Source organism: Erinaceus europaeus, chromosome 11, assembly GCF_950295315.1.
Source record: "Erinaceus europaeus chromosome 11, mEriEur2.1, whole genome shotgun sequence".
Classification (NCBI taxonomy): Eukaryota; Metazoa; Chordata; class Mammalia; order Eulipotyphla; family Erinaceidae; genus Erinaceus; species Erinaceus europaeus.
This window is the reverse complement of record NC_080172.1, coordinates 45922424-45948061: the sequence shown is the minus strand read 5'-3', so window position 1 is coordinate 45948061 and position 25638 is coordinate 45922424. Positions and strand designations below refer to the sequence as shown.

At 37.9% G+C, this 25638-nt stretch overlaps 1 protein-coding gene and 1 pseudogene across 1 annotated transcript in view; both read right to left on the bottom strand.

The window, feature by feature from the left end:
* Nucleotides 1–406: 406 nt before the first annotated feature.
* On the bottom strand, nt 407–15955 carry LOC132541451 (Fc receptor-like protein 2; annotated as a pseudogene).
* A 2552-nt stretch (nt 15956–18507) lies between these two features.
* Nucleotides 18508–25638, bottom strand: part of LOC103128140 (Fc receptor-like protein 1) — a 72980-nt gene continuing 65849 nt past the window's right edge. Inside the window, exons 12-13 of the transcript XR_009552504.1 lie at nt 24814–24921; nt 18508–19382 (exon numbers count right to left, since the gene is read on the bottom strand). The gene's annotated coding sequence lies outside the window, so the exon portion shown is untranslated. The remainder of the gene's footprint in view (nt 19383–24813; nt 24922–25638) is intronic.

The window sequence follows — 25638 nt, the reverse complement described above, 5'->3', positions numbered from 1 at the left end:
AGCCCCCGAGCTAAAGTGCTCTCTCCAGGTCCTCTGCCCGCCACGCTCTGCAACCGTCGGAGGAGCCGCCTTCCCGGGCGGGCGGAGGACAATGCCCGGCGCACTCGCCTTGCCTGGCGCCGCCTGGGAATTCTGGCGCCCCGCTAGTCCGTGTCACCTTTGTTCTAATTGTTAACCCAAATTGAACTGTAATCACTTCTTTGGTGCCCCCCCCTTATTGACTGGCCTGCTAAAGGCAGAAAATCCTACCGTTGCCGACGATGCTATCAGAGCACTCGCTGTTAGCGATTTCTCAGGGCGCCATCTTCCCCAGGACCCTTTTATTATATATTTTTATTTAAGAAAGGAGACATTAACAAAACCGTAGGATAGGAGGGATACAACTCCACACAATTCCCACCACCCAATCTCCATATCCCATCCCCTCCCCTGATAGCTTTCCCATTCTCTATCCCTATCTGGGAGTATGGACCCAGGGTTGTTGTGGGTTGCAGAAGGTGGAAGGTCTGGCTTCTGTAATTGCTTCCCCACTGAACATGGGCGTTCACTGGCCAATCCATACTCCCAGTCTGCCTCTCTCTTTCCCTAGTAAGGTGCGTCTCTGAGGAAGCAAAGCTCTAGGACACATTGGTGGGGTCTTCAGTCCAGGGAAGTCTGGTCGGCATCATGCTGGCATCTGGAACCTGGTGGCTGAAAAGAGAGTTAACATACAAAGCCAAACAAATTGTTGAACAATCATGAACCTAAAGGCTGGAATAGTGCAGATTAAGTGTTGGGGGGTACTCTCTGCAGACTCTTGTGTACTTCTGCTTTCAGGTATATATTTTCCCTGGTTTATGGACATGTGTGAACATATCCTCTATCTCAGGGGACCTGGTCTATATCTAGGTTTGGGGACTTTATTGGGAGTGGAACACCTGGAATGGAATTAGAGAATACTATGAAAGGAAAGGTCTCACCCGAGTGATGAAGCTGAAGGGTTGTCATTCCACTCCTGAAGTCTGAAGTGAAGCATGCTGGGGTGGCACTCATTGCATTGATTAGGTTGTGATCCTCGGATGCAATATTATTTGGTATGAATTGGGAGAAGCATGCAGGAAAGTGGGCTCCACCCTAAGGTTCCAGGACTGGGGGAAATATAGGCTATAGTGGAAATTTGAGGCTCCTGCTGTCTTAGGGTTCAGGAAGACAATGGATAGTTATTGTTATTATCACATTATTTGGTAATTGGGTTAACTTTGAAAAGTCCCTTTGTTAGGGTTTACTGTATAATATCCAGCATCTTGTATATAGCGGTGCCACCAGTTACTTCTGTTATCCCTCATCTAGGCTTTTGAGAGAGTCAACATATCAAAGATTCAGCCTATGTATTAAAAAGACTCAGTCTGTGTTTTAAAGAGTTTTAGACATATGATCAATTTTTCCCCTCTCATATTAATTTAATAGCAGTTTATATGACTACACGTTAATAGGAAAGCACATAAACACCATTCCCACCACCAAAAGACTGTGTCCCATCCCACCCACCCCCCTCTCTGGCCGCCCCAGGAAGCTGAATGTCTTTAAAAGCATATTAACAAATCCTGTATATGTCACACATAAATGCCAATGAAAACTTCTTCATTAGTGTGCTATTGTACATTAACAATAATATATAACTAGATTTTATCAGGATTGGAAATATTTGTTAATATTACATATGCTGATAATATATTTTCAAAGCATTCTATTACTACCTCCACAGGTGTTAACAAGACACTAGCAAAAAGCAAAAGTTGTTCCTGAAAAAATAATCTTACTAAAATTAGAGATTCTGAAACTTCACTGAAAGGACTTAAATAAATCATATAGTAATGACACACTAGAAAAATTTCCCTTAAAAATAGGAACTAGATACTGTAACCACAATTATTTAGCAATGAACCAGTGGTCCTTGAACTAAATGTAAAAAATAATAATACTCTGGGACCAGTTGGTGGCATCTGGTCGAGTGCACATGTTACAGTATGCAAGAACCTAGGTTGAGCCTCCTGTCCCCACTCACATGGAGAAAGCTTCATGAGTGTTGAAGTAGGGCTGCAGGTATCTCTCTTTCTCTCTTCCTATCTCCCCCTTTCCTCTCAATTTCTGAATGTTTCTAACCAATAAATACAGATAGTAAATAATCTTTAAAAATTATAAAATTAATCTTCTTAAAAAGTGGAAATGAGAAAGAAAATATTCATTTAAAAAATTATTTATTTAGTCCTTTTTGTTGCCCTTCTTGTTCTATTGTTGTAGTTAATGATGTTGTCGTTGTTACATAGGACAGAGAGAAATGGAGGGAGGAGGGGAAGACAGAGAGGGGGAGAGAAAGACACTTGCAGACCTACTTCACCACCTGTGAAGCGACTCTCTTGCAGGTGGGAAGCTGAAGGCTGCAACCAGGATCCCTATGCAGTCCTTACACTTTGCGCCACCTGCATTTAACCCGCTGTGCTACTACTCGACTCCCAAGAAAGAAAATATTCTATTGTCCTATAGATTGCCTTCCTATACTCAAAATATTATCAGAATATATATTACTTCAAAAACTGAAAAAGTCATCAAAGAGAATGAACTGGAAGTTACTTTATACATATACATAACATAACTCTACATACATACACACATTATATACATATATACATAACTTTACATATATATGCACATGATATATATACAATTACAAGTTGTCTTGAGAATTTTGTCATGAAAATGACAGGATATGAGTCTAGCATCATTCTTCCTCTCTCAGCTACAACCACAAAAATATTTACAAATCAAATACAGTATCTCTAGTTATCATGTCAGGATGACAAGAATAGCCATGTATCTGTGCATCTAAGATGAGTGGATAGGGGTTTATGGTGGTAGTGGAACCAGGACAGGGAGATGTGGATATATTTCTACAAACCATGTGACAGAAGGGGAAGTACAGTGTGGACAAATCACTCTAGTCCCTGGTTAATCCACAGAATATTTTATTCTACTTGAGACTGAGAAAAGTTGCCTAGTAGAAGTGCAGGATAACTATAGCACCATTACCCTACCCTCCTTTCATAATGAAGTCTATAATCTGAAAAAAAATAGTAGCCTATTACACAGACCTACCTGAGATGAGGATTAATAAATTTTGTTATTAATCTCATTCTTTTTAATAACTTTTGTTATTAATCCCATTTGGCACTACGTACAGAATGAGATACAAGGGCCAAACCATAAACAAAACAAACCATAAATATAGTTACAACTATAGTTAAAACAAACCATAAATATAGTTACAACTTCACAACACAGACAATAATTATATAAAACAACAAAAAATAGGGAATAGCACCAGCTGTATTTTGCTCTCCCAATATCATAATGTTTATGCAAAACCTTTTGTGTCTGAAGCTTGGAAGTCTCAGTTTATTACCAAGCACCACCATAAACCAGGGTTTAGCAGTGCATTGGTGTCTACACCCACCCCTCTGCTTTTCTCTCATTATAATAAATAACATATTTTTAAAAAACATAGTAAAACAGTAATTAGTGAACTATCCCTTTTCCATAAAACGACTATGTAAGAAAGACTATACCACAAAATTCACTGGACCACATCTGAGTTTAGAAAGTACACCAGCTACAAAAGGTGAATGCACACATGAATAGAAGATAGTGGAGGGGAGATATATCAGAACTAGTGTTGTAATGCTTTTCAATCACCATAGCTACAGTGTTGAGCAGCTCAAGGACAAATTAGAACTTGTAGGAAACTATTTAAAGAGATCAAGTAGGGGAGTCATTTTGGGGGCAAAGGAGAAAGTCATCTATAAAGTAGCCTCATTCCTGAGGCTTCAATGGCCCAGATTCCCAGATTCAGTGCCCTGCACCACCAGAAGCCAGGATTGAGCAGTGTTCTAGTAACATAATAACTTTATAAAAAGTAGCAACCAAGGCCAGTGGAGTCAGTCTGAAAAAAGCCCACCTCCAAAAATGGAGAACAATTTGGGTAAAAATAATTACAGACAGAAACTGAGAATGTACTATTGAGTATACAGGGAAGATAACTGTGATCCATTAGCTGCATTGGTGATCTGTGAGAAAGATAATACAATCTACAGCTAAGTTGTCCACCTCACAGACCTCTTCACCACACCTTAAACCACTAATTCTCCAAATAATAATTATAAAAGGCAATCTCATCACTGTAGCCACAGTACCACCTGCTGGTGATAACAGAAGCTGTGCTAGTTTGCAAACAAAGTCAATAGGAATAACTAGGGAAATGCCATCAGACTTTTATCCCTGACATTACTATTTCAATCATAAGCACTGCAAATACCAGAGTGGTGTCTTCTCCCCTCTTTCCCTCATAGCTACATCTCTAGATGCATCTTTAGAGTGAAATACTCTCTATTTTATTTTTTTATTTTAATTTTTATTTTTCCTCCAGGGTCCTTGCTGGGGCTTGGTGCCTGCACTATGAATCCACTGCTCCTGCAGCCAACTTTTTTTTTTGATAGGACAGAGAGAAATTGAGAGAGGAGGGGAAGCTAGAGAGGGAGAAAGAAACCTACAGACCTGCTTCATATATCAGACAATGGGAAAGTAAATAGAAGAGTGTAGGAACTCCGAGAAAGAGAAAAATAGAGGAAGAAGCAGAAAACCATTTCCAAGGAAATAATAGCTGAGATTTTTTGGAAACTTTCAAATCTGTATGATGTTCAAAGTAGACATAACACCCAAGCTCCAGAATCCAAACAATAAGACGCATCATCATACCATTATCAAAAGTCAAGAACAAATTTAAAAAATGCAAATTTCTAGAAAAAAAGAATAAATTGACATATAGATGCAACTGGAGGCTCTCAACAAATTTATCAACAGAAATTCTACAGGCTAGGAGAGAGTGGAATATATTCAAAGTGGTAAAAAATAATGAATGTGATCCATGAATATTTACCATATGAAATTGTCATTAATATATGAAAGTAAAATAAAGGCCTTCTCAGACGTACAGTAATTAACTAAATATGTACTATAGCAAATGTTAAAATAAGCTCCAAAAGAAAAGAACAAAGTAACACATGAACAAGAAAAAAGAACAGAAAGGAAAAAATAATTGTATGTGATAACAGCAAAATTTATGAAGAGGAGAAGTACTGTATAGATGCAATGCAATCAGAAGAAATGTTGAGACAAATATAAAAAAGATTATTATTTTTTTTACAGATAGAGAAAGTGAAAGAGGCCACAACACTGAAGCTTCCCTGAGTAGAGTGGGAATTCAAACTTGGGTTACATAAATAGCAAAGAAGTACACTACCCAAGTGAAATATCTCCTATGCCCAAAAATATTTTTTTAGCTGTAGGAAGCTCAATACAGTTTCAGGGTAAACACAAAATAAAATATGAATCATAGTCATATTTAAAATGTCAGTTTATGTCTTTGTGGTAAATAAAGTCTGACTTTGTTGTTATCTTATTGTATGTATTTCTTTACAACATGACTTTGTCATTCCTTCATAAGACTGTCAGCTTAAGGGTCAGGTGGACTTGGTTAAGCACACATAGTACTAAACTCAAGGACCCACACAAGGAATTGGGTTTGAACCCCTGCCTTCCCAACTGCAAGAGGGGGTGCTTTATAAGCTGTGAAACAAGTCTGCAGGTGTCTATCTTTCTCTCTTTGTCTTTCTCCCAGCTCTTTCAATTTCTCTATGTCTCTATCCAATAAACTGAAAAAAAAATTTGCCACCAGAAGCAGTATATTAAAAATGGCAGCACTGAGCCCCAGAGGTAACCCTGGGCCTGGACACAAAGAAAGAAAGAAGAAAGACAAGGGGGGGGGGGGCAGAGGGTGGGAGAGAGAGAGAAAGAGGAGAAGGAAAAAAAAGAAGAAAGGGAGGAAGGAAGTTTGAAACAAGTATCAATTTAAACAAAGAAAGAAAGAACACCATTTCATGAGTAAAAGGAAGGAGCTTTTCTGCACAGCAAAAAAGAATCATCACCAAAACAGAGAGACTCTCCACAGTGTAGGAACTGTATCATAAACCATTATTCCCTCAATAACATGTGGGCAAGGGTGGGGGAGAAGATTGGAGATGGATTTGACAGAATTAGCACAAGAACCTTGGCTATTTTTCCTCAACCACAATCTTGGTCAGAGATGTATTTACATGTTACATGCCTTGTCTATGAGAGCAGATGTTAACATTCTAATGAGATAACACAGGAATGTCTTCTGATGGGTACCTGTTATCTTACATACTATTGCTTAGGATAGAAGGTCCATTCTGGGTTATAGGAAATAGACCTGGTATATTTAGGGGAAGGAACTCTGGGTTCCACATCTTCTGGTTGAGGGAGATGGCTGAAATCCAGTTAGGGAAAGTAGGTTATGTTTGGTAAAAATAAAAGAAATGTTCTATTCCTCAAGCTAATCCCATACTTTTGCATATCATCATCATCCTTTAACCAATATTATCTCACAAGAGGAAAAGACTATTTATCTACCACTTTAATGGAACAGAGAAGAATGAAAAAATATTAGGAAGAAAGATTTTAATTTGCATCTCTACATTTTAAGGAAAAAGAAGGTATCAGGGAAAAGATTATAACTGAACTATCTATAATACAGGAAATCAGACATTCACAAAACCAATTTAAACCAATCTCTGCATCTGCATATTGAAAATGTAGGCTGAATGATATAGAAAACATCTGGATTGTCACATCTTGGCTTGACAGGGCAAGCCTGACCACATGGCTGGATGCATGGATCAGTACAATGGAGAGAGAAAGATCAGAAAGGCTGGATTTGGGCAGGGCCTCATCTTCACCAGGTGCCATAATGTTCTTTGGTTTTACATTTTTCTTTATTACTAAATTTCTCTTTTTTTTTAAAAGATTTTCTTTTTTAAATATTTTATTTTATTTATTTATTCCCTTTTGTTGCCCTTGTTGTTTTATTGTTGTAGTTATTATTGTTGTTGTCATTGTTGTTGGATAGGACAGAGAGAAACGGAGAGAGGAGGGGAATATAGGGGGAGAGAAAGATAGACACCTGCAGACCTGCTTCACCGCCTGTGAAGCGACTCCCCTGCAGGTGGGGAGCCGGGGTTCGAACCGGGATCCTTATGCCGGTCCTTGTGCTTTGCGCCACCTGCGCTTAACCCGCTGCGCTACAGCCCGACTCCCCAAATTTCTCTTTCTTAACACTGATACTGAGAATTAGTTTGTGATTGATTGTAGCCTGATGAACTAAGATACATGTAAAGGATTTTATATTTTCTAGTTGCAATTTCATCACTCACATCTGGGCAAAGCCATATTATTTACTTTAATGAATAGGAAAATAACAAAAATACCTAAATCAAGGTATTAAAAGTCATGTTCACATGAGATTTACTTTCCTTTGGACTCTTTGTGGTAAAATAAAAATTTAAAAAACTACTCTTTTGGAACTATAGATAAACCATGAGAAATGGCTGAGGTACCCTTATTTTCTTATTTTGTGAATAAGAAAACAGAGAATAACTGGACACTCATGTAGGATGTTCTAGAGAACCATTTGCACTCTCAACAAAGCAAATCAGTGATGAGACAAGAGATTCTAGATAGAAATGAAGTATAAGAAAAGTTGCCATGGGAATAGAATAAAAAATGAATGCAGCTGGAAGAAAAGGGGGGCAATTATGTAAAAGATGTAGAGATGATGTCTGCAACCTTACGAGAACTGCAGTGGTTTGCAATGGAGGGATTTGGGATTAAGAACTTGTGGTGGGGATGGTGTTGAATTATACTCCTGTTGACATGTAATTTTGTAAATCAAGATTGAAGTACTAATAAAAATAATAAAAAACATGAACATATAAACATATTATAATAAGTTATTTTTATTCCTTTAAATCTAGCTTATCACACTTCATTCTACTGCAAATGAATTATGCCTATTAAAATTATTAATTATGATATTTAATAATTTAAATTTTTTAATTAAAATAAATCCACGTAGGAATGTTTTTATGGTTTTATTTTCAACTTAATTTCAAATGACTACCCAAGGGAAAATGACTTACTGTGAAATTAATAACTTGCCAACATTGCTATCAGTGGTGACAAGTATGGAATCTTGTAGAATCATGACACTAAAATCTGTTGAAGTTTGCAAATCTAATTTATATCAGTAGTATATGAGGGCATACTAGTAAATGGTAAAGAAAACCAACAGAAAAATACCAACATGGTAACTTGTGGGACCAGCAATAAAACGACAGAGCAACAGCAATGCAACCAAAGACACCAGACATTCCCCCAAGCATTCTGTGTTGATGTCTCCTTTATAGGCACCAGTTCCTAAGGGAATACACCAGTTCTCCAGAGCACAAAGGTTTGACACTAGAATCCCTATCAATACTGTGCAGGAATATCAAATACAAACTCATAATAGTTATTTAAATACTGTGTGTACTTTTCAGGATATTGTGAAAAAGGCAGAAGAAGCCTGGCACTGAAATCACCATCTTCAAGCTCCTTCATATAGCACATGTCCCCTAGAAAACCACAATATTCTGAAAGCCCAATAAGGCACAAGTAAAGTCAGATATTTCAGAGTCATTGATTCTAACATGACTTGCATCCAAGAATCATTCACTCACCCGAGATACAGAGTGGAACAACCTCACTGCGCTGAACCTCCAGGCCATTGTCAGTTTCCCAGAAGTAGTTTCCAGAATGTTCTGCAGTCAGAGAGATGTTGAAGGACACTCCTTCTCCAGAGGGGGCTGAGCTGCTCCTGAGAGTGACATCCTCATGATGAAACCATTACTAGATGGGAGGAGAGCCTCTCTGGGACTCATAATGAAGCTCCACCACACCTTCCACCACAGTCTAGACCCCAGGACCCCTGAGGGTGGGGACAGGTGGGGACACTGGAAGTGACATGAAAGGGAGCTATTAGCATCTATGCTATAGTAGACTCATATACTTCCATACTAGAACCTCAGCAAAGACCAAATATTTTTCTATGTCTTCCAGTCTCATACTTCCAAAAGAACAATGAAAGGGGATTTTTCTCAACAATGTCTTTAGGAATTTGGGTAAATAATAATTCTGGTGTGCTGACTGGAGATGTATTTCTTTGCCACTTTCATCTTAATATTTTTTTCTAATATCAATCTAACCCTCTTCTTATTTCTTTCCATTACAAACAGCAATAACAAAGATGACATCAAGTCTAACTTGAAAGGCTAAACCTTCCTGAAGCTGCAGTTGTTTTTTCACACCACTGAACTTCCTGGACTTTCTTCATAAAAAATGGTAGGTGCTATTCTTTTGATTCTGGGGATTCTGTCTGATATGAATGAGAGTGTAACTCACTTTGCACAGAAATATTCAACACTATGCTCTGAGTGGGGTCATGGCCATTGTCTGCTCTGCAATAGTATTCACTGGTATCAGATTGCTTCACAGAGAGAATCTCTAGCTCAGCTAACAGGGAATGCTAGGTCTTATCTCCTAGATTGGTTCCAGTGGCCTTTCTGTGCCAGGAAAATGTGATGTTTCCTGTGCCCTCAGACACTGAGCAGAGCAAGACCATATTTTCTCCTTCAATCACTTGTAAACCAAGGCCTTGAATCTGTAAATTTACATTAGAGACAGGGACACCTGGATGGAAAGAAGATAAATATATAAGAACTTTAACTCTGAGAAGCTATGGGACCAGTGGTCAACCTGGATTCATGCAAATGCACGCTGTGAAAATTCAGAGGTTGCATATATAACCCATAATAAATATACAAAAGTAAGGAACCCATTGAATAACCCTGGAAGAACATGGATACATACAGATGCCTTAATCCTAATCCTGATTAATTGTGGGAATAGAACAGTGACCATTAAAGAATTTATGATGGGTTGCACATTCCATGAGTGAGGAAACAACTGGAGAACAGTAGTCATTATGTAAACAGATAGCTTTTGCACAGAATGAATAGGGTCAGTGATAATAAAATTACCTCCAACATTATCTCTTTTTTATTGCATAGACATAGAGAAATTTAGATGTGAGGGGAAGATAGGGAGTGAAAGATACAGAGAGAGACACCTACAGCTCTGCTTACCACTTGTGAAGCTTTCTTCTTGCAAGTGAGGACAAGGGGCTTAAACTTGTATTTTTGTGCATTATAATGTATGCACTTAAGTGAGTGCACTACTACCTGCCCACCTCTAATATTCTCAGTTTTAAAAAATGAACAAAATATATTGACCCTTCCTTTGACCACTCTAGCTAACTTTGATTTCTGGTTTTTCTGTTGCTTAATTTAGTGCTGTGTGCTACAGAACCATGCTGCCTTCTTTAAAAGCAACTATTTGTTAAGTAGAGAGAGGGAACAAGCATCATTATGGCACATATGGTACCAAGAAATAGCTCTTTTGCAATCCAGTATGCACAGCGATTTGGAGAACTACTAGAAAACAGATATACTGCCTTTTAAGTGTCTATTCTATCGGCCCCAGAAGTGACATAGTGAATTAAGATCTGAACTCTCAAGCACAAGGTCTAGAGTTCAATTCCTCACATTACATGTGCCAGAGATTCTCTCTGTGTGTCTATCATAAATGAATAAATCTTAAAATATATGTTAATGTGGCCAGTCTACTGCTAATTGCCAAAGTACATAATAATCACTCATTTGATAGATGAACATTAATAAGGGGATTACAATGAGGCTAGTCCAGTTACTTACTTTTTGCCAAGAGCAATCTGTACTTTCTCTAGATCAATTCCTACTTTCCACAAGGATAAAAGCTGCCACACACACACACACACACACACACACACACACACACATATACACACGTAACGCAAGCTAATATTATAGCATTTCTTTTTTTTTTTTTTTTCTTTTACCATGCTCAGTCACATCAACACTTACTTTGGACATGAATCTGTAAGTGAAGGCTCTGCTTTCTGACACTGTGAGTTGCTGTCTGTGCCTGACACCACTAAGACCCAGAGTCTTGCCTTCACAATGTGGGAATCTGAAACTCTGGGGAGCTGAGCCAGCCTGACTCCAGGACGCTACTGTCTCTGAAGAAGCAGAACTAGAGCTGGACATGTGACTTCTGTGAAGACAGCCAAGTCTCACAAGATCACTGGTTCCCCTCAATGGGATGAGAGGGGTTGACTGTCAACAGTGGACATGGAAACAGCTCTACGGAAAAGATCACAATGGTGAGATTAGAGTGACTGCTGAAAAAAAAAAAAAAAACCTGGTGAAAAGCAAACAGCAAATAGTACATTCAGAACCAGACATCTACCCCTATTCCCTTGCATAAACAGACCACAAGCACCCCAGTTCTTAGCTGCTGTGAGGAAAGTTCTACTCCCAGTCTCCCGTCCAGTCCTGTTTACCAGAGTGAAAGTTTTACCTTGGATTTCCAGTTTTAGTGTGGCTGAAGTTTCTTTCTTTGAAACCAAGCCTTTATATCAGCCAGACAGTAATACTGGCCACTGTCACTGAGAGTTGCACTTTGGATTAGGAAGACTGAAACTTCATTTGAAGAAAGTAGCATTTTGCCATCCTTGTAATAATTCATCATCTTTATGTTCTGGCCCTTTCTTTTCTGGCATGTCAGATATACACTGTCACCTTCATGGGGATGGGAGAAGGATCCAGGAGTGTCAGCTTTCCTGAGAAAGAGAAAGAATTCATGGGATGGGGAGAAACTGGATTTGCTGCCTTTGAACTCAGATATCTAGCCTGTTCCCTTGAGACAGTAATATGGTATAGGTGTAGCCTCACCTTCCATCATAGATGAATATTGGATTCCATGAGAATTCAGTCATGAGACATACAACCAAGTAAATTTTAAAGCCATTTTATAGTTCCCATGCTAAAACTAGAAAAATTCCCAGGTGAAATGTTATCAGGAGTAGGAAGGAAGTATCTGAAGTCATGACTACAGATGCTATTGAATTGGGAATTGAAGAGCAAACTCACAGACATGAAGTCAATCTTAGGGCTTTAGTCAATCTCAGGGCTTATTTGTGGGATGGGGTGAAAGTTAGAGGTGGGTCATACTCCTGGCCAGGCCCAGGCCCAGGCCCAGGCCTCCTATTTTGATTTTGATTGCTGTCCCACTAATAAAGCTACTCTGTTTCCACAGTACACCTACTCAGAGTCCAAAAAACATCCTTCCCTTGATGGGTAGGTGCTTGACTCTCTCTCTCTGCAGTGTATTTTACATGACACTGCATCTCTTCCATTTCTTTATATTTTATCTTGGTTCATGTGGAGATTATGTATAGAATTTTTAAAATTTTCCTTATTAAATTTTTCATTTCCTTTCTTTTATCATATATTTTTAGAGCCATTTCTGGGGATAACAATCAAAAGAACACACCACCTGTTGACCTGGTAACTGGCCTGGGCAATTAGAAGCTCCTCAATATCTCTGAACCCATAATTTTCCAATCCCAGAAACTGTCCAACAACATATCTCATATTAGAAAAGTCATGATGTATTTTTGCATAGAAATACATAAGAAAAATGCACCATGAATTTTCCAACAACCCAATAAAATGTGCTATAAAGATTATTCTAAACAGTACATGTCACTAAGCTTATATAAAATCTATATAAATCTTTAATATTTGAGGACAAGGAAGGCTAAATCACTTGTCTTGCAGTTATCAAGAAAATAATTCTCTGTGAAAATTCCCTTGATTATTAAAATTGCTACCTCCCATTGAAGAGTGGTCTGCTCTGTCTTTTCTTTTAGTCCCTTACTATTTTTATGGGTCACTTTCAAATTATGCCCATGTTGTTGACCCAGTATCCAGAAGAGCAATTCTCTCCAGATGGACTATCTTTCTTTGTCTGCAGCTCTTTCTGCACCTGAAGTTTATACAAGGACCCAATGATTGAGGCTTGAGAAGTCTGATCACACTGAGTACTAGAAGCAATCTGTGTAATCTCAGAACATTTAAGATAGTGTTATTCAGATATCTCTGCAATTTTTCTGCATGTATTGAATATATCTCTGATCTCCTAGTAGCCAGAGATCAAGAACAATAAAAACAAAAATGGGGATTAGCTCACCTGATAATTCATCAAAAGCATCAAGATCAGAGATTAGCTGAGAATATTTGTCCTCACAATGTAGAAATAGATGTTACTCTGCTAGGCTGCTCAAAATCATCTTTCTTCCATTCTCTTCTTCCTATGCCTTATTTCCTTATCACCAACAGTTCAAATGTCAACTATCCCTTATTCACTGTACAGTCATAATTCAAACTGCTAATGTCAGGAGCAAGTTCTAAGAGTATCCAATCTCTAGCTATTCTCACCTTCATTTCTTTATCTGATCTCCCTTCCCAACTGCCCTTACACCCATGTTTTTCATTCAGTGTATTCCTGGCTATATGGTAACATCTCAAGTCACAAAGAATACATCAGAAATTACACTCAGTGAGAGAACTAAGAGCTGATTCCACCTGAACTGGTTCTTCTGTTCATATTTTATTTTAATGCTACAATAAATGCAAACACTGATTTATTATCTGCTGGATATGGAGAAAGAAAACTGTTTCTCAACAATCCTTTATCTCCTTAAAAGTCCATGATTAAATGCAGGAACATTGTCAAGGGCCTCAGTGTCTCTTCTGAACCCATCTTATAGATAACTGCATAAATAATGTACACAGAGAAATACTGAGAAGCACCATTGTGAAAAAAATATTAATGAGAATATATAGTTCCATGAGATCTAAATTATCAAAACAGAAGTTTATGATCAGCAAATAATGAAGTGACCTTCCTTGAACATTAAAATTCAAGATGCACTGAGTTTGATTTTCTAGGTGCACAGTTATTCATCTGTCTTTGAAAGATGCTAAAAGATGACATTTCAATAAGATAAAGTATTATTACCTGAAATCTGATTAACATTAAGACCTTTCAGTAGCTGAGGACCTTTTCTAGCCTCCACCGCAGTTATAACTTAAATTACTGAACTCACCAAAGATGATCAGCAAAGACCACAACAACATGAGGAGCAAGTTTAGTTATTTGAAAACAAGATGTTTCCTCAGTTACCAGATGTGAACTGTGAGCAAAGAATAGAAACTTATTTTCAAAATCTGTTTTGTAACGCTACCAGAAAAGGAAGTAGAACACATCTCCATTGCTTGGACACTCTCTTTTCTGTAAATATTAAACAAATCAAAGATATCCAAAGATGACTAAGAGTGTAGTTTAGTGTAGTTTAGTGTTCTTTCTCAACTTCTGTTTATGAGTGGGATCATCCCATACTCATCTTTGTCTTTGTGACTTATCTCAATGTAATTCCTTCTAGCTCCATTCAAGATGGGTCAGAGAAGGTGCATTACTCTTAACAGCTGTGTAGTAATATATATATATATATATATATATATATATATATATATATATATATATATATATATATATGTAGTAATATATATATACCTGTAAACAACCCATGTGTCCAATAACAGATGAGTGACTCAGAAAGTTGTTACAACTTTCTGAGTATAACAACTTTCTGAGTATAACAACTTTCTGAGTCACTCATCTGTTATTGGACACATGGGTTGTTTACAGGTTTTGGCTATTACAAGTTGTGCTGCTATGAATATAGGTGTACACATATCTTTTAGGATGGGTGTGATACCTATCAAGGTCTCACCAATTTTCTTTAAGAAAATAGAACAAACGTTTATCTAGAATCAGAAAACATCTAGAATTGACAAAATAATCTTGAGAAAAATAAATATAACTGGAAGCAACATGGTCCCAGGTCTGAAGCTATATTATAAGGCCACTATAATCAAAACTGCCTGCTACTGGAACAAAAATAGATACAAAAATAGATCAGTGGAGCAGAATTTAAAACAAATAAATAAACCCCCCACATCTATGGACATCTCATTTTGATAAAAGGGGCCAAACTATTAAATGGAAAATAGAGGGTTTCTTAAATAAATGGTGCTGGGAAAATTAGATTGAAACATGCAGAGGAATGAAACTGAACACCACATATCACCAAAAACAAAAGTAAATTCCAAATTGATCAAGGATGTAGACGGTATATCAGAAACTATCAAATACTTAGAGGAAAATATTGGTGGATCACTTTCCCATATAAATTACATGAGCATCTTTGATGATACAGACTCAGTTGCAAGAAAGACTAAACAAAAATAAACCAATGGGACTATATCAAACTGTCCACTCTTTTAAAGACTTATTTATACATTACTTTGACAAGAATGCAATAGAAAGAAAATAACAGCACCACTCTGATATGGGGTCAGGTATCAAACTCAGGACCTCACACGTGAAAGTCCTATATTGTATCACTGAGCATCTCCAGGACTCACTTTTAAGTTATTATTATTTATTCCAATGTGACTTCAGTGATAATATAAAGTTAATTGTTTTTAGTTGAGAATGAATACTTCGTAAGGCATTACCATGTGATATGGGACAAAACTTGTTTCTGTGAAAGTGAATGTTGCAGGTGAAGCAGCAAAATAATTAGTTGTTACACACAAATGTAGTGAGGTGGGAGGGAAGGCTGCACTGAATTGCTATATTCCATCTGGGTTCTGCTCTGCATTTGACAGTTGATAACTCATTTACATGTGGACAGGCATGGTCTAGAAACCTACTTCTACTGGGAAACAAAACTGAGGAACACAGAGATTTAGAGACTAAAGCATTCAGGTATGTGAGGGTAGACAATCTAAGTGAGGTTATAGCAGCAGAAGTGAAGTTGGAAGGAAGGGATGGCAAAGTCCCTGTGTAAGAATATTTAGTCACTAGGAAGATGGAGTCTCAGTTACCAGAGAACAGCAAAGTTGTACAATGATAAAGAAGTCTTAGGGTGTTCAATGATAAAGAAGTCTGGAGTGTCCATTGCTGGTAGCATATAGAAGAACACTATGTCAGATGCAAAACAGCAGATGTCTCTGTGAAGGCCAAGATAGTATCTGCCAGGTTTTTGTCTTTTTTTTTTTGTCTCCAGGAGCTTGGTGCCTACACTAAAAATCCACTGTTCCTGGTAGCCATTTTTTTCCATTTTATTGATTAGGACAGAGAGAAATCGAGAGGGGAGGGGGGAAATAGGGAGAAAGAAAGACACCTGAGGACCTGCTTTGCTGCTTGTGACCTACAGATGAGGAGTGGGGGCTTAATTCAGATCCTTTTGCTTTTTACTATGTGAGCTTAACCAAGTGCAGCAGGTTTTAGTCTTAAGCAAAAAGAATCTTCATGAAATAATATTCAGAACAAAATTAATTATGTCTTACTTAGAGAAACTTAATCACAAGGGCATTTAAATTAGAAAAACAAAGCTAAGAACACAAAACTCTATAGGTCTTTAGATTTATTTGACTCAACTTGGGATCCCGAGGATCTTATGAGGGGATTGTTAATATATATATATACATATATATATATATAATATATCTTATCATAGTATCACTGCTACTCACAAAACAAATGTATATATATATCTTATCATAGTATCACTGCTACTCACAAAACAAATGTATATATATATATATATCTTATCATAGTATCACTGCTACTCACAAAACATGAGAAGTTATCATCACAGTCAGCACCACTGTGTGATAGTATTTGTAGCAGTTTTTTAATTGCTACCATAATTGTCTTAAACAAAATGATACATCCTTGTTAAATAAAGGTTGATTGAAAATGTTATGTCCAGGGTAATAAATGCATTGTTTCAGAGGTCATAATATTTGGTGGAGACATTCTAGAACGAATGGGTTCGTGAAAATCTACATTTCGTCTTCAGATACCTCCTAGGTATTATTTAGGCAGACTCAAGCCCTCCTTCCCAGGAGATTCTCTACAATATAATTAATTAATTTCAAAACTTTATACAAGGCCTTAAATAACCAAAGATAACTAGTTCTGATTGAGTAAAATTGACTAGCAGCTATTGTCTACTACCTCCATGTCAGCTATGGAGATGAAGATGCTCCAAAAACTTAGCTTCTAAAAGAATTACTTATACATTTTCTCCAAGCAGAGGACAAGTAGCAAAAAGTTTTATTTTTACACTAAAATTTCTAGTTTCTGAAGTAAAATTGAGCTTTGAGCTTTTTCTGTTTTATAGAGCTTGGATATTTTTTACAAGGAGTTCTTATTTCTTAGTATCAGTAGAAGTTACTATAAAGACTTCTAAAGAACATATTGCTATTCCTATAGTGAGTGTGGAGGGGAAAGTCAGGCTTGGTGTTTGACAGAGGCACAGAAAGACTTAGTGAGACTTTAAGTGGTCAGAAGTCCTCTATGCATGTGTGAACATATCTCTGGTGCTTGGGCTCCCTAGGGATGGTTGATGAAGATGGGTCCAGCAGTTAAAGACAATTCAATCTGAATATTTCTATTTCCTTTTCAAATTGTATGTGTCTGAATTTTTCAGAAGGCATATAGATTATGACTTTCCAAATAAGAAGGTCAAATACCAAATTAAACAGTGGGTTATGGGACAGTGATCATACCAACACTTAGAGTCACTCATAGTCATTTCCTGTGGACACCTTCCTTGCAGCTGAAGATTATTTGTTAGTGGCAGAAGAAAAATCAATGACCAAAGATAGATTGTATTTCTGGCTTTCAATTTTCATTTCCATTCAAGGGTGTTTTCTCACCATTATGTCATATTCAACTAGCAAATACTCTCCAGTTCACAAAGGTATGGTCTCTGGTCAGAGGGAACACTCATTCTATTATCCATTCTATCAGAGACAAATATTAGATAATGTTTTAAATGAATAACCAAACAGGTAAAAAAAGGAAAGGAAATACCCCTATGACAGTTTTAAGGAAGTGAAAACAAAGTCAAATATGTAAATTGGCATCACTGCTGCCCTGGGGAGCAGTAGGGATGGAAATATTGCACTATGTAATTTTTACTAGCTTTGCATTGAACATTTATGTGAATTAAGAGGCAAACTCTAGGATATGCAAAAGACAGAAACTTGAAACTAAAGTGTCTGCTTAAAATATGGAGTATGAGGGCTGGTGAAATAGCTTACTTGGATAGTACACTGTTTTGCCATGTACATGACCAGGTTTGAGTCCAGCCACTACTGCACTGATGGAAGTTTCAGTGCTGTGGTCTCTTTCTTCCTCCTTCTGCCTTTCTGTGTCTATCTAAATAGTATATTTGGTATATGGAAACCAGAAGTTTAGTTTAAGGGAAAAGTTGCTCGCCAGTACATGGGGACACAGAACTTTGGTGGTGAGTGTGGTGTGAAACTACACACTGTAATCTTACAATCTTGTAGCCTACTATTGGTCACATTTTTTTAATCACCAACCAGCATAGAGAGATAATTGATACACTTATTTTTATGTGTGATTTGGGGAAATAGAAAATGCCCCCTGAACTAACAAAACCTTAATGTATATTAATTATTATTAATATTCTTTATTTATTTAAGAAAGGAGACATTAACAAAACCGTAGGATAGGAGGGGTACAACTCCACACAATTCCCACCACCCAATCTCCATATCCCATCCCCTCCCCTGATAGCTTTCCCATTATCTATCTCTCTGGGAGTATGGACCCAGGGTCATTGTGGGTTTCAGAAGGTGGAAGGTCTGGCTTCTGTAATTGCTTCCTCACTGAACATGGATGTTGACTGGTCAGTCCATACTCCCAGTCTGCTTCTCTCTTTCCCTAGTAGGGTGGATCTCTGGGGAAGCGGAGCTCCAGGACACATTGATAGGGACTTCAGTCCAGGGAAGTCTGGTCGGCATCATGCTGGCATCCGGGACCTGGTGGCTGAAAAGAAAGAAACCACTACCCAAACCAAGAGACCCCTCACATAATGGGAGAAGATCTTTACATTCCATACATCAGAAAAGAGTTTGGTCAGTGTTTCCTTTTTATAAATAAAATTTCCTTTTTATAAATAAAATTGAAGAAAAGAAAAGAATATGGCTACCAGGTGCTGTAGATTAGTAGTGTAACAAAGGATGGAAAACTATTCTTCTTCTAGCGTTTGCCCTTCTTCCGTAGCCAGTCAACAGCATCAGGTTGAGCCTGATGTAAAGTTTCGAGACCTCCGTTGAATCTGGAGAGGTGGCAGTTGTTGACTATGTGGGTCATAGTCTGTCTGTAGCTGCAGGGGCAGTTCGGGTCGTCTCTGGCTCCCCAGCGATGGAACATTGCGGCGCACTGGCCATGGCCTGTTCGATAGCGATTGAGGAGGGCCCAATCATAACGTGCTAGGTCAAAGCCGGGTGGATGCTTGCAGGGGTCTGTGATGAGGTGCTTGTTCATACATACTATCATACAGGCTAATGGACCACAAAAAAAAGCAGGAACAGAAATTCTCATCACAGACATAATAGATTTTAAATTAAATAAAGTAATAAAAGATAGGCAAGGTTATTACATAATGATTAGAGGATCAATCAGTCAAGAAGACTTAACAATTATTAACATCTATGAGGGACAATCTAAATACATCAAGCACCTACTGAAAGAACTTCAAAAATACATCAATAGTAATACAATAATAATGGGAGACTTTAACACCCCACTCTCACGCTTAGACAAATCAACAAAACAGAGAATCAACAAAGATACAAGAGAATTAAATGAAGAGATTGACAGACTAGACCTCTTGGACATTTTCAGAGTCCTTCACCCCCAAAACTGGAATACACCTTCTTTTCAAATCCACATAACACATACTCAACGATAGACCACAAAGACAGCATCATAAATTCAAGAACATTGAAATCATCCCAAGTATCTTCTCAGACCACAGTGGAGTAAAACTAACATTTAACAGCAAACAGAAAATTATTAAAAGTCACAGAATTTGGAAACTAAACAACATACTCCTTAATAACCACTGTTTTAGAGAGTCACTCAAGCAAGAAATTCAAATGTTCCTGGAAACAAATGAAAATGAAGACACAACCTATCAAAATATTTGGGACACAGCTAAAACAGTATTGAGAGGGAAACGTATAGCCATACAATCACATATTAAACAACAAGAAGAAGCTCAAATAAAAGACCTTATTGCACACCTCAAGGACTTAGAGGAAGAGGAACAAAGGAACCCTAAAGCAACCAGAAGGACAGAAATCAATAAAATTAGAGCAGAAATAAACAACATCGAAAATAAGAGAACCATACAGAAGATCAATGAAGCCAAATGTTGGTTCTATGAAAGATTAAACAAAATTGACAAAACCCTAGTCAGACTCACCAAACAAAAAAAGAGAGAAGACTCAAATTAATAGAATTGTAAATGATGGAGGAGTTATCACAACTGACACCACAGAAATCCAGAAAATCATGTGAAACTTCTATGAAGAACTATATGCCACCAAGCTAGAGAATCTGGTAGAAATGGAAGAATCCCTAGAAACACATGCCCTTACAAAAATCAACCAAGAATAACTAAAAAATCTAAAGGCACCAGTCACAGACAAAGAAATTGAAACCATTATTAAGTATCTCCCCAACAACAAAAGTTCTGAACCAGATGGCTTCACAAAAGAATTCTACAAAACCTTCAGGAAACTAGTACCCATACTTCTTAAGCTTCTCCATAAGATTGAAGAAACAGGAACATACCCTTCCACCTTTTATGAAGCCAACATCACCAGGATACCAAAAGCAGATAGGGACATGAGAAAAAAGGAAAACTACAGACCAATATCTCTGATGAACACAGATGACAAAATATTAAACAAGATCTTGGCCAACCAGATACAGCAGCACATCAAAAATATTGTTCATCACGACCAAATGGAATTCATCCCAGGAATGCAAGGCTGGTTAATATCCATAAGAAAATCAATGTCATTAACCACATCAATAAAAGCAAAGCCAAAAACCACATGATTATCTCAATTAATGCCGAGAAAGCCATTAACAAAATTCAACAACCATTCATGCTCAAACCTTACAAAAAATGGGAATAGATGGGAAATTCCTCAAGATAAGGGAATCCATATATAGCAAAACTACAGCCAACATCATACTCAATGGACAGAAGTTGAAAGCATTCCCCCTCAGATGACTAGACAGGGCTGTCCACTATCACCATTACTTTTCAACATAGTATTGGAATTTCTTGCCATAGCAATCAGAAAAGAGAAAGAAATCAAAGGATTACAGATTGGAAGGGAAGAAGTCAAACTCTCACTATCTGCTCTAGGTCACTGATTGTCAGAGAAATGCAAATTAAGACAACACTAAGATACCACCTCACTCCTGTAAAAATGGCATACATCAAAAAGGACAGCAGCAACAAATGCTAGAGAGGTTGTCGGGACAGAGGAACCCTTTTACATTGCTGGTGGGAATGTAAATTGGTCCAGCCTCTGTGAAGAGCAGTCTGGAAAACTCTCAGAAGGCTAGACATGGACCTTCCATATGATCCAGTAATTCCTCTCCTGGGGTTATACCCCAAGGACTCCATAACACCCAACCAAAAAGAGGTGGGCACTCCTATGTTCATAGCAGCACAATTCATAATAGCTAAAACCTGGAAGCAACCCAGGTGCCCAACAGCATATGAGTGGCTGAGAAAGCTGTGGTATATATACACAATGGAATACTATGTAGCTATCAAGAACAATGAACACACCTTCTCTGACCCATCTTGGACAGAGCTAGAAGGAATTATGTTAAGTGAGCTAAGTCAGAAAGATAAAGATGAGTATGGGATGATCCCACTCATCAACAGAAGTTGAGGAAGAAGATCTGAAAGGGAAACTAAAAGCAGGACCTGACTAAATTGTAAGTAGGGCACCAAAGTAAAAACCCTGTGGTGAGGGGTAGACATGCAGCTTCCTGGTCCAGTGGGGGGTGCGAGTGGGTGGGAGGGATGGGTCACAGTCTTTTGGTGGTGGGAATGGTGTTTATGTACACTCCTAGTAAAATGTAGTCATATAAATCACTAGTTAATTATGAGAGGGGGAAATTAATTGTATGTCTCGAAGTTTTTTAAAATGCAGACTGAATCTTTTTAATATATAGGCTGTGTATTTGATATGCGGACTCTCTCAAAAGCCTAGACAAAGTAGATCAGAAGCAACCAATAGCACAGCTACATACAAGATACTGGGTACTGTACAGCAAACCCTAACAAAAGGACTTTTCAAAGTTAACCCAATTACCAAATAATGTGATGATAACATTAACTATCTGTTGTCTTTTGGAACCCTAATACAGCAGGAACCTCACATCTCCACTAAAGAGCCTCTACTTCCCCCAGTCCTGGAACCCTTGGATAGGGCCCACTTTCCCGTATGCCTCTCCCAATCCATATCAGATAATATTGCATCTGCTGATCACAACCTAACGAATGCAAAGATTGCCACCTCAACATGCTTCACTTCAGACTGTGTCCAGAGACTTCACATGTGGAATGACAACCCTTCAGCTTCATTACTCCGGTGAGACCTTTCCTTTCATAGTATACTCTAATTCCATCTCAGGTGGTTCACTTTCTAACAAAGTCCCAAAACCTAGATATACACCAGTTTCTGTGAGAGAGAGCATATGTTCATACGTATCCATAAACTACTGCAAAATATATACCTGAAAGCAGAAGTACACTAGAGTTTGCAGTGAGTATCCCCCTAACACTTCCTCTCCACTATTCCAAGCTTTGGGTCCATGATTGCTCAACAATTTGTTTGGCTTTGTATGTTAACTCTCTTTTCAGTCACCAGGTTCCAGATGTCATCAGGATGCAGGCCAGGCTTCCCTGGTTGAAGACCCCACCAATGTGTCCTGGAGCTCTGCTTCCCCAGAGACCCACCCTACTAGGGAAAGAGAGAAGCAGACTGGGAGTATGGACTGACCAGTCAATGCCCATGTTCAGTGGGGAATCAATTACAGAAGCCAGACCTTCCACCTTCTACAACCCACAATGACCTTGGGTCCATGCTCCCAGAGGGATAGAGAGTAGGAAAGCTATCAGGGGAGGGGGTGGGATATGGAGATTGCGTGGTGGGAATTGTGTGGAATTGTACCCCTCCTACCCTATGATTTTGTTAATTTATCCTTTCTTAAATAAAAAAAATTAATAAAAATAAAATAAAACCACACACAGGCTGGACAGTGGCAGTGGTTAAGTGCACAAATTACAATATGGAAGGACCAAGGTTCGAGTTCCTGCTCCCACCTGCATAGAGGTCCTTGAGGAGCAGTGAAGCAGGTCTTCTGGTGTCTCTCTTTCTCTCTCCCTCTCTGTCCCCCCATATTGTTGTAGCGGGCCGCGGAGAAGAGATTGAGGGGGTCCGGAGCGAAGAGGAAACACAAATCTTTATTTGCACTGGCACCTCAGAGTTGGGTGCTAGAGAGGCAGGTTGGGCCACGTGGAGGTAGCGAAAATGGCCGCCTCAGGCAGTAACCTTTCCTGTGTCTGAACACTGGAGTGAAGCGCTGGCAAGAGAACGATGTGAGGAAGAATAAGGGCTTTTATAGGAGTAGCTTTCAGGAGAATGGGAAGGGGGAGGAGTAACCATAGCACTCCAGGATAGGATAATAACTCCCGTGAGAATGGGAGGGGGAAGGAGTAACCAAAGCACTCCAGATATCGCGGGGATATAGACAATGCCCTGAGGGCACAACATGGCTGAACAGGCACTCCAAGAATGTCCCAACTCTCTCGGGAACTAGCAGTAGCCTGAGGGGACAACATGGCAGATGTGACTTCATCGGCACAATTTCCCAGCACCCCCAGTGAGAGACAGCATTGACAACAGAGAGTGCTTTCCTTTTTGAACACAAATTAGTGCCAGGTACAGTTCTTCTAAGTATGTTAACGTATTTAGCATAATTAATAAAACATTATATATTCAAAATAAATGTAACTCTAATTTTAACCATAAATAAACACATGAAAGTTTATCAATTTTATATTAAAACTGCTGAGATGATAGAAAAATTCTTTTGTACTATAAAGTTAATTGGTGGTTACCAGAAAGGCCAAGGAGTTCAGGGTGGTATAAACCAAAAGGTGGGGGTGGCACATGTTGATTTCCAATAAGGCAAACTTGAAACTCACATAATGCTACAATACAATGGCCCTTCAAGAAAACTGTTAAAAGCAAAACTGTGTTCTTAAACTCTGCATTTAGATTTTTTTTTTTTTTTGGACAACTGGACTAACAAACCCTAGCAAGAAGAAATACAAAGTTGTAATTAATGAGGAAATTGGATCAGAGTGGTATCAGTTTAGACACACAGCTGAAACTACCCATTTCCTTAATAGCAAAAAGCTTTTGTGGAAGCTCAGGAATATAGAAATTACAACACACTGTTTAGAATGGTGGTGGTAGGAGTGGATTCAGATACAGGAAACAAGGAAAAGAATTTCACAGCTTATTGTGAAACCAAAGTCAAGCAGAAACCTAATGAAAAAATTGTAGAAAAAATATTACAGATGATTTAGATGCAAACAACAGAAAGTCAAAATTAATGTATTGATAAGATACGATCAAACAGTATTACTACCTGTGATATAAGGCTACTTAGGTTAATAATATGCAAATCAATAAATGCAGCATATACAAATCAATATACTTCCATTTTTCAGCATATGAAAATTGGAAAGTAATAACTAAAACAATCTGTAGGTGAAAGGATCTTATATAAGGAAAATCCAACAGAACTCTTAGAAACAAGCAAATTCAGTTAAGTTTCAGAACATAAAATAAACATACAAAACAAAATTTTATTTCTACAGACTACCTGGAAAGAAATAATGTAAACAGGGCAGGAGTAGATAACATAATGGTTTTGCAAAGAGAATCTCATGCCCGAGGCTCCAAAGTCCCAGGTTCATAGTGCTCTGGTGCTCTGGAGAGGGGCGTGGGGGGGGGGGGAGAGAGAGAGAGAGAGAGAAATAATGAAAATAATGCATCGTATTATGGCAAAACTAAAGACACAAAATACATAGAGGAAAGCATAGCTAGTACATTCCAGAAGCTTGCATAAAAGATTTATCTGGAGATTCAGTATGATCGTCAAGGAAAACTAATGCAAGAATGAACAAATGGGACATAATTAGATCATTAGTATTTTCCTTTATTTAAAGTCCCTTTAGTATTTCTTATAGAACTGACTTGCTTTTGATGTATTTCTTTTATGTTTATCTGAAAGTTTCCTCATCACTTCTTCAAATATGACTGACATTATAGCAAGACATAGTATTCTTCTGTAGAGATCCTTTCCATTAAAAACTTTGAATATGTCTTGTCATTATTTTCTAACTTTTAGTTTCTATTGAGAGATCAGTTGATAGTTTTATGACAATTTCCTTATATGTTACTTTTCTTTTCTATAGATATGTTTAATATTCTCTGTCTTTGATATTTAATATTTTTGTTTTTTAATAATTCATTATTAATAATTTGTAACAAGATTGTAAGATTACAACATATAGTTCCACACCATGCCCATCACCAAAGTTCTGTATCCTGACCTTCCCATCTCCCAAGGTAAACACCACCTTTCTCAAAAGTCTTTTTATATTTACTATTTTTAGGATTTAATTTATTTATAATATTTATTAAT